The 10,015-nt window shown below is 42.6% G+C and overlaps 1 pseudogene; it reads left to right on the top strand.

Moving 5' to 3' along the window:
* Window positions 1-699: 699 nt before the first annotated feature.
* Window positions 700-8,424, top strand: LOC103732193 (annotated as a pseudogene).
* The last annotated feature ends 1,591 nt before the right edge of the window (window positions 8,425-10,015 follow it).

The following is a 10,015-nucleotide window of genomic DNA, read 5'->3' as shown; positions in this document are numbered from 1 at the left end:
GACATTATATGTCTAACACACCACACAGGAAAAACAGGCATAGGGACATAAACACATGGTCAAGAGTCATATAAGTACCTAATGCTTTCCTGAGGTAAATGGGCACTTGGGAACCTGGGAAGTAGTGATGTTAAGTACCAAAGTCCTTGACTGTCAATGCAGGTAAGAACTAGAAAGAACTTGGTCTGTGCCGGAGAAATAAATTCTAGCTGTAGAGTCTAAGCAGTTCTGGGAATGGGTGATAATGGGAAGGACTCTGGAATGTTTGACCAGTGTTGATTTGTACATAATTCACGTGGGCTCCAGCCAATTGTGCTGCTCTTGCACGTGCACACTGTTAACACAAATCCTGCTCAGTTTGTTCAGAAGTCACACTAATCCAAAGGCTTCTGGCTTGAAGACAGAAAATTGAATTTGAACAGCCAATTTATTTTTTATTTTATTTGAGACCAGGTCTCACTTTGCAGTCTAAACTGGCGTGGAACTTGCCAGTAGAACAGGCTAGCCTCAAACTGGCAGTGATTCTTTGCCTCTACTTCCTGAGTGGTGGATTATAGGCATATGCCACTGCATCCAGCTCAATTTTATACTACTCATTATCTGTCATTCTTTGTCTTCGGTTTTATAAGATCTACCATGTAGTCACTTAGTTTGAACATTAAAAAACAAATATTTATTGAACATGTGCAATTACAGGCACTGTGAAGGATGCAAATAAGATTAACATGTTCCCAGACTTCAGAAATGGCAAGAATTGCCTTCACAAGACAGAACCAGAGGACTTGCAAGATAGCCCAGCAGGTAAAAGCACTTTGCTTTGCAAATCCAGTGACCTGAGCTTGACACCTCCACCCCCCCCAACACACAGGAAAGGACCAATTCCAAAGTTCTCTGATCTCTGCAACAAGCACCATATGTCTGCACACACACTTTAATAATTTCTCTCATTCAGTCAACTAGGGCTATGACACCTGATTTTTTACTTTCAATCTTGTACTACTGTCTGGATCTATTCACCATGTGTAAAAGGAGGCTGGGCAAATGTAGCTATGTATAAGACCTTGGGTTTGATCCTCAGTACTTCAAAAAATTATTTAAAAAAATTATTATTAGGCTCCTATTATGTGTCAGGAATCCACATTACAGTTCATTTGGTTCTCAAACGATCTTTAACTGGCATTTACAACTATCATCATTTTACAAATAAAGAAAACTGACACCTAGAGAGACTGACCGCCTAATGCAAGGTCATACTAGTTCATCTCTTGGCAAAGTGAAAACTTGTAGCAGACAGGGTAAGTTTCTTTGGATGTAAGGAAAAGTAGTAAAACAAGTCACACTAGGATGGGTAAACAAATTTACATTTCATCAAGCTAAAAGCTCAGCAAGATAAACTATGCTTCTGTAACGAGATCATGCACTAGAGGGCGCTAAATGCATAAACTGTGACAACTTTTTATACTGCATATGGTAAAAAATATGTAATCAGGAACAAACTCAAGCCAAAAAGCTCCCCTATTCCCCCCAAACCATGACTCGTTTTATAATTTAAGAAGCTGTGTTCTTACCCCTTCAATTAAGAGGAAAAAAAAGCCTCATGCTTTTTGTTGAGCAATTCCTAATTTGTCTCTAATTTGATACTGATTGCTACTCAAGGTGCCTTTCACTTCGGTGTTTTCTTGCCTGCCGAGTGGCAAAAGAATATGGGATGAAAATAACTATATATTCTTATTCAATTAAGTTCAGACCACGGTTTGTTAGTGTGTAGTGCTGGGGACTGCTAAAGCTACAACTCCAGCTCTGAAAACAAATTTTAAAAACTGAACAGAGACACATTTCATCTTTTAGATTTATTTTAGCCAAGTAAAGCATGCACATATTTTTAAAAACAAACACCACCACATATCTAAAAACTTAAAAATCATCTCCAACCTTAAATTCTAGATGAAGTATCTTCAACTGGGAACTCTAAATTTCTAAATGCTTGACCCATTAAAATAACATTTTTTCATCTAACAGAATACCCATTTTTTTATAACAGAATTTACAAAACAATTTTTTTCTTTTATTACAAAAACATAACCACTGCAGAACATTTAAAACAAAGAGGCAATGTAATTCATTATCCCAACAGCTCCCAATAGCCACAGGATATTATTAACATTTTGATGCCCACACACAAATACATAAATTGTAAATTTTTTAAAAAATAGGATTATCTTGTAAATGTTATTTCATTAGCATATATATATATATACATCTTTCCACATCATCACTTTTTTTCTTTGCAGTATTGTCAACAAAATCCTACCACTGAGCTACATTCCTCCCCAGCTTGTTTCATTTTTGTTCTGTATTTTTATTGACCCAGCTTACATAAAGTACAGAAATCCTGTTTGTACTGCACTAGATTTACATTACACAGAAATGTGCAACCATACCCATTCTTATCAATACTTACTGCTTTAAATTTAAGTGCTCTTCTAATCCTTCTCACAGATTGTATTCACATTTAAAAAAATTATTATTTTTATGAGTATATTGCCTTATGTAAGGGCACCGTGTTGTGCAATGCCCACAGAGATCAGAAGAGTGTGGATTCCCCTGGAACTGTTGTTACAGATGGCTGTTAGCTGCCATGGCCATGTGGGTGCTGGGAATCGAACCCAGGCCCTCTGCAAGAGCAGCCAGTGCTCTTAACTGCTAAGCCATCTCTCCAGCCCCTGTATTCATTCTTAATGTTTATATGAACTTTCATTAAATGTTCTAAAGTGCAAAATGTGGGAACCTGAAAATTTTACTCCACTGTGTAACTGTGATTGTATCATTCAGATTCTGTTATGGGCCAATGTGAGTAATGTCTGAAAAGACAACGATTTGGAGCCCTGCAGGAATTTGTAAAAAAATAACGGCAAACAAATTAATACAGTCTGGAATGGAAATACTCAAATTATTCCTCGGTATGTCAAGACTTGGTAGATCACGGATGAATCACAAGTTTGGAGTTTTATTTATTTATTTGATAGAATACAATAATCTTTTTTACATGTTTATTTATCACTGTCAAAATGTACTTAGCAGTTAGTCTATTTTTCCTGTAACGTAAAAACATCATTCTACAGTATATTCATTCAGTATAGGCTCTGCAAAACAAACAGGAGCAAGTTCAGTAAATGGGGAAACTTCCTTAGAACTAGAAGCCTGAAAAGATAGTTTTAGATATGTCAACCATATTGAACAGCTGTCAAAACACCTCCCGTTGGACTACAGGTGAGAGGCTACACACATTTAATGGGCACGAAATCTAAAATGACACTCAGAGATGTTGGATAAGTCTCCATAGCTATTCCTCTTCTAATTACTCTGTCAGATACTTTCTGTAGCCTGGCTTATTCTATGGACTTTGCATGCATTAACTTATTTGATTCATCAACCTAACTTAACAAGTGAGGAAAAACTGGGTTAGCGAGATCAAGTAACCTTTCAGTCAGTACAGTTTGGGTTAGTAAGAAGCCAAAGAGGGTGGTAATTCAAATTCACGCCACAACCACAGCAGGGACATTGCTTCTGCTTCCCCAAACTGAACATCATGAAAAACAACCAGGCATGTCGGTAACCCAGTACGCAAGAGGGACTGGGACCTTGTCTCAAAAAAACGAAAAGTAGACTCCCGGCCCCACCCCTCCTGGTACAACGGACCAGTTGGGTGCAATGGACCTGCAGGCGCCATGGGGACTGCCTCGTCTCTGGTGAACCCGCGGGGGAGGTGATCGAGGACACGTACGGGCCGGGGAGGCCTGCGAGATCCCGGTGGAGGTGAAGCCCAAGGCCCGTCTGCTGCACAACTCGTTCCAGAGGCGCAGGCGCGGCGGGGGTCAGACCCGGGTCGCTGCCCCGCGTGGCAGGCGAGGGTGGGCTGCTGGGCGCCAGCTTCAAGTCTACCGGCTCGTCGGTGGCAGAGCTGGAGTACGCAGCAGCCGAGTTCGAGCGGCTCAAGATGGAGTATGAGATCTTCCGAGTCAGCAAGAACCAAGAGTTGTTGGCCATGGGCCACCGGGAGGCCAAGCTGGACACCGAGAACAAGCGGCTGCGGGCAGAGCTGCAGGCACTTCAAAAAAACCTATCAGAAGATACTTCGGGAAAAAGAAGGTGCTTTACAGAAGCAAAATACCAAGCTATGGAGAGAGCAGCCACATTTGAACATGACAGAGATAGAGTTAAAAGGCAATTCAAGATTTTTAGGGAGACCAAAGAAAATGAAATTCAGGACTTACTGAGGGCGAAGCGAGAGCTGGAGAGCAAACTTCAGAGGCTACAGGCTCAGGGGATCCAAGTGTTTGACCCTGGGGAGTCTGATTCAGATGACAACTGTACAGATGTCACTGCTGCGGGAACCCAGCTTGAGTACTGGGCCAGTGGAGCCTTGGGAAGAGAGCCTTCCATAGGCAGCATGATCCAGCTTCAGCAGTCCTGCAGGGGCCTGGAGTTCGCCCACAGTTCTATAGATGTGGAAGGACTCTTCACAAACATCAACCGGGATGACTGGGACATTGCTGTGGCTAGCTTGTTACAAGTCACCCCTTGCTCTCACACTCTCTGTGGAGTAACAGTGTCCGATGTCACCTCATCTGCACAGATGAAACCCAGTCAGAGATGGAGCTTTTCCTTAAGGAGTATGCACCTAAACTTAAAAGAATGTGTGAGACAATGGGATTTTTCCATGCTGTTTATTTTCCAATGGATGTTGAAAATCAATACCTCACCTTAAGAAGATGGGAAATTGAGAAGAGTTCTTTAGTTATTTTATTCCTTCACTCAACATTACCAAGCTTCTTACTGGAAGACTGTGAAGAAGCCCTTCTGAAAAACGCAGAAGGAAAATCCTGGTTGATCTACCATCATTTGGAGGATGGGAAAGTGACTTCTGACTCAGTCCAGCAACTGATGGATCAAGTGTCTAACCTAAGCAAGGCCAACAAAGCCAAGATCATTGACCACTCAGGAGATCCTGCAGAGGGAGTATATAAAACTTATATCTGTGGGCCTGCAGAACACAGATGTGGAGGTGAAAGATGTGGGCAGTGAAGACTCCACTCCAGAAGAAGATGACTTCAGGGATGTCCTGTGGGACATGGATGACAAGCAGGAGCAGATGGAGACCTTCCAGCACGCTTCTGATGAGCCCATGAGCTGGGGTTTAAGAAATATTACCAACGCCTTGATGATTTAGTGGTGGCGCCCGCTCCAATCCCTCCCCTTCTGGTATCTGGAGGACCAGGTTCTGGGAAGTCTCTTCTTTTATCGAAGTGGATTCAACTGCAGCAGAAGAATTTCCCTAACACACTGATACTGTCTCATTTTGTGGGAAGACCGATGTCAGCCAGCTCAGAGTCTTCCTTGATTATCAAACAACTGACTCTCAAGCTGATGCAGCACTTCTGGGCAATTTCTGCGCTGACACTGGATCCTGCTAAGCTTCTGGAAGAATTTCCACATTGTTTGGAGAAGCTCTCTGCCTGGCACCAGGGCAGTATCATCATCATCATCGACTCCATAGATCAAGTTCAGCAAGTTGAAAAACACATGAAGTGGCTGATAGACCCTCTGCCAGTGAATGTCAGGGTCACTGTGTCTGTGAATGTGGAGACATGCCCTGCGGCATGGAGGTTGTGGCCTACACTACATCTTGATCCTTTAAACCCCAAAGATGCAAAATCTATAATTGCAGAATGTGACTTTTCGGACATAATACTGAGTAAAGAGCAGGAGAAGCAGCTAGAACAGCACTGTCGTTCCACAACAACCCGCAATGCCCTTTACGTCACCCTTTTCGGCAAAATGATGGCGCATGCTGGGAGAGCAGGCAACCTGGATAAAACCCTTCATCAGTGTCTACAGTGTCAAGATACGGTTGCATTGTACAGAATCATCCTCCGCTCCATCCGTGAGTCAATGCCAAACGATGTGGACAAAGAGCTGATGAAGCAGATTCTGTCTGGTCAACGTTAGTCACAATGGTGTGAGTCTGAGCTGATGGAGCTCTACCCTGAGATGTCCTGGGCCACCCTGACCTCCATTGTTCACAGTTTACACAAAAATGCGTTTGCTGACTTATGGCTGTGGCTTGCTCAGGTTTCAACATCTGCAGGCATGGGAAACAGTGAGACGGGAGTACATGGAGGACCCCACCGTTGTTTCTTCATACAGGCAAAAGCTGATTAGCTACTTCACCTCACAGCTAAGTCAGGACAGAGTGACATGGAGGAGCACAGATGAGCTCCTGTGGCTTTTCCAGCAGCAGGGAAGTAAACGGAAGCTCCACGATTGCCTGCTCAATCTCTTCGTGTCACAAAACCTTTACAAAACAGGACACTTTGCCCAGTTGCTGAGTTACTGGCAGTTTGTTGGCAAAGACAAAAGCGCGATGGCCACAGAATACTTTGATTCACTGAAGCAGTATGAGAAAACCTGTGAAGGCGAAAAGATGCTCTGCCTAGCCGACCTCTGTGAAACACTGGGCCGATTCCTCAAGGATCTGGGTCTTCTGAGCCAGGCTGTGGTGCCCTTGCAGAGGTCCCTAGAAATTCGAGAAACAGCATTAGATCCCGATCACCCAAGAGTAGCCCAGTCTCTCCACCAACTAGCAAGTGTGTATGTGCAATGGAAGAAGTTTGGCAATGCCGAGCATCTGTATAAACAGGCCTTGGAAATCTCAGAAAATGCCTACAGTGCTGACCATCCACATACTGCCCATGAACTTGAGGCCCTTGCAACTTTGTACCACAAACAAAATAAGTAAGATTTAGATGAGTAATATTCTGATTTTCTGTAGGTGAGAATTCCTAATGTAGAGTAGTAGGATTTGCTTTGGAACTGTGTATTCTCTTTACTCTGCCTCTCATTCAAACTGGGTCTGGGTCTTCATGGGGTGGACAAAAAACATGAGAATCCCCAGGTTTATCTTTAAAGATGCAAGAAGGACAGCTTTGCAGTCATGTATAAGGATGGTCTCACACGGCTTTTACCTGAGTTACACACTGCAGTCTAACCAAAAATTAGCTTTTGAAGGTAAAAAGTACAACTGCAAACTAAAATTGTGTGTTTTCACTTAGGTTGCTCTTTAGAAAATCCAGTTAAATTACATCAGTTAAAAACAATTAGAGAACTGGATTTATTTTGTCTGTGAAGGTTTCCTCAGACATTTTGACCTGCATTTAAGCTGTCAGTAGAATCCTGTTGTATTGAACAGTCCAGACCACCCTGAACTGTCAGGGGCCTTTGCATCTCACTGTATCGTGACTCTGAATAGGCTTCTGTTTGATCATTCTTCTGTTTGTTTTTTAAGATATGAACAAGCTGAACATTTTAAGAAAAGATCCTTTATAATTCGTCAGCAAGCCACAAGGAGAAAAGGCAGCTTGGTAATGAGAGATTCCTTTCCTGTTGTAGTTTGAACCTGAGGAGAAAGTCATCTCTAAATATCACTAAGTGTAAAAACTTCGTGTTTCATAGCTTCAGATTTTAAAATGACTCCCAAAAAGATGCTGTTTAATGTTTTCTTCTTTATGAAACATGGTTAAAGAATGATATTGTTGAGAAGTACAACTTAGCAGACTGCAGAAAGTGGGGTTATAAAGCTCGCTTGAGGTGGGACTTAGGAAGATGCCATCTAAAGCTCTTGATTTTTTTTTAAATAAGAGTTTAATTAGCATTTCCTGTTAAGAGTCAGATGTGAAGGACTTCTTCCCCTTGAGCAAACACAAAAGTTTTAATTTTTCTAAGTTGCTGATAAAATATAACATTTTTTTTTGTCTTTTTGAGACAGGGTCTCCCTGTAGCCCCAGCTGGCCTGAACTCCATATGTAGACCAGGCTAGCCTTGAACTCAACAGATATCTGCCTGCCTCTGCCTCCTGAGTGTTAGATATAACATTTTTAGCTTGTACTTACTCTATACATGGGACAGAGAAATGAGCTCATGTGAAATCATGTTTGTTGTACAAACATGAGGACCTAAGTTTGATCTCAAGCACCTACATGAAAAAAAGCCAGGCATGGTGGCTCACTTGCAGTCCCAGTACTGGGGCGGGAAGACAGGGGGATACATGGGGCTGGCAACCAGTTGGTCTAGCCTAAGCAGGTGAGCTCTGGGTCCCAGTGAAAGACAGTCTCTAAAAATAAGGAAGACGGCAACTGAGGAACAATGCCTGAAGCTGGTATCTGGCCTCCCCATGTACATGCACACACATGCAAATGTCTGCCACATGCACATCTACACACATGCAAATGCCCTCCATGCACAAAAGTTTTAAAATGAACAAAAATAAAACATTCTATACATGAGGACCTGGTATTTATGTATTTAGCATGGAACTGGTAAATATCAGCAAGCTAATTGTTTCCTCCTCTGTTTGAAGTACTGTTTGAAGTACAATGTGAGATACACATTGTAAACCTACTTCATAATTATTTTCACAAGAGCTTTTAATGAATTTGAGAACGTGAGTCCATGTAGATTCACACATGTTCTTGATGACTCTCATGTCCTATGTGTCATCTGGAGTAAAAAGAAAAAGCATTTTTTAGGATGCTTCCAGAACCCAGGTACTCAGTGACTGTGTTTTTGTGTTTGCTGCAGTAGGGATTTGCCCTCTTCCGCAGGCGGGCACTACAGTTAGAAGAGCTTACCTTAGGTAAAGACAAGCCTGATAATGCTCCGACGCTCAATGAACTGGGGGTCCTCTACTATCTTCAGAATAACCTCGAGTAAGTACCATGGCATTCATAATAAGAAGGCGCTCCCATTTTTTCCCAAAGCTGTTTTACATGTCTATCACGTCCAAAATTAGAAGAAAAAAATGACTTAAAAACTTCCAGTTTCATATTTGATGTTAGCTTATGAACATTCACACAGTTAATGTCTTATTTTCTTTTACATTTCACATTGCTTCTGAATGAACTAAAGTGATCCTGTAGCTAGTCCAACGTGTATGCTCTTAAGAAAATTGAGTCCATGTGCACATTTTCCTTGAGACCTCACAGAAGAAATTTAAAACTGCAGAGATCCAGTAGAAGATTGTGGATAGCTGCTGGCTTTACCCCATAGTTTATTTGGACATAAAATACTTAAAACATTTGTACTTGTACTTTCTGAAAAATAAGTGCTTTGGGATTTCTTTATATGTCAGAAAGAGCTAGTAAATTTAAAACTTCAGGAAAATACAATGACTGTTTAGTCCATTTTACATAAGTTTTTTTTTAACCAACAATTATTTAGTAATAACTTGGAAGAAAGCAGGAATAAATACCAAAATCTTTCATTTGGCTCAGGTCTAATCGTATAAATAAGGTTTCTGAGAATATCTGTTGACATTTGGGGGGGGGGGGGGGGAGATACGACCACAAATCCAGGAAATGTCCACCGCCCGTGCCTCATCTCAAAGTGTGGGCCCAAAGCACCTAAGAACAGGGAAGATTGGGAGAAACATTGTAGCGCTTTATTGGACAATAGGGAATGATAAAGATTATAGGACGAGGTTGAAAACCTGAGGACTGCACGGGTTGGAGGGCACTCAGCGGGAAGTGCGTTTCTGCAGCAGGGGTGGAGCGCCCCCACTACCCTCCACTGCAGATGACCCACCCCTGACCCTGGGGCGAGATCCAATTAGAACCGCAAGTCAGGTCTAGGAGTTCCAGGCTGCAGCCACGCAGTGGCAGCCCCACTGTTGCCTTTTATGACTCGCTTCCGGCCCAAACCTCGTGACTCAGCCAGCGCCGGGCTACGCCCTGCCCGGGGGCAGGCAGCTGGCAGACTGCAGCTCCAGGCCTAGATTCGCTCCTCTTGGGCAGAAATGGGTTGACTGCTGGGGGGAGTTCCAAGTGCAAAATACCACCTCGCGCTCAGCTAAGAGGTTCCTTCCTTATAGGCAAAGTGAGGTTGGACGTCCCAGCACTGCATCTTGGGTAAAAGGGCTATTACCACAGAAAGTGGGAACACCCAGAACCTCTTATATCTT

This window comes from Nannospalax galili, unplaced genomic scaffold, assembly GCF_000622305.1.
Source record: "Nannospalax galili isolate Female #2095 unplaced genomic scaffold, S.galili_v1.0 scaffold312, whole genome shotgun sequence".
Lineage (NCBI taxonomy): Eukaryota > Metazoa > Chordata > Mammalia > Rodentia > Spalacidae > Nannospalax > Nannospalax galili.
This window is presented reverse-complemented; position numbering and strand designations above follow the sequence as displayed.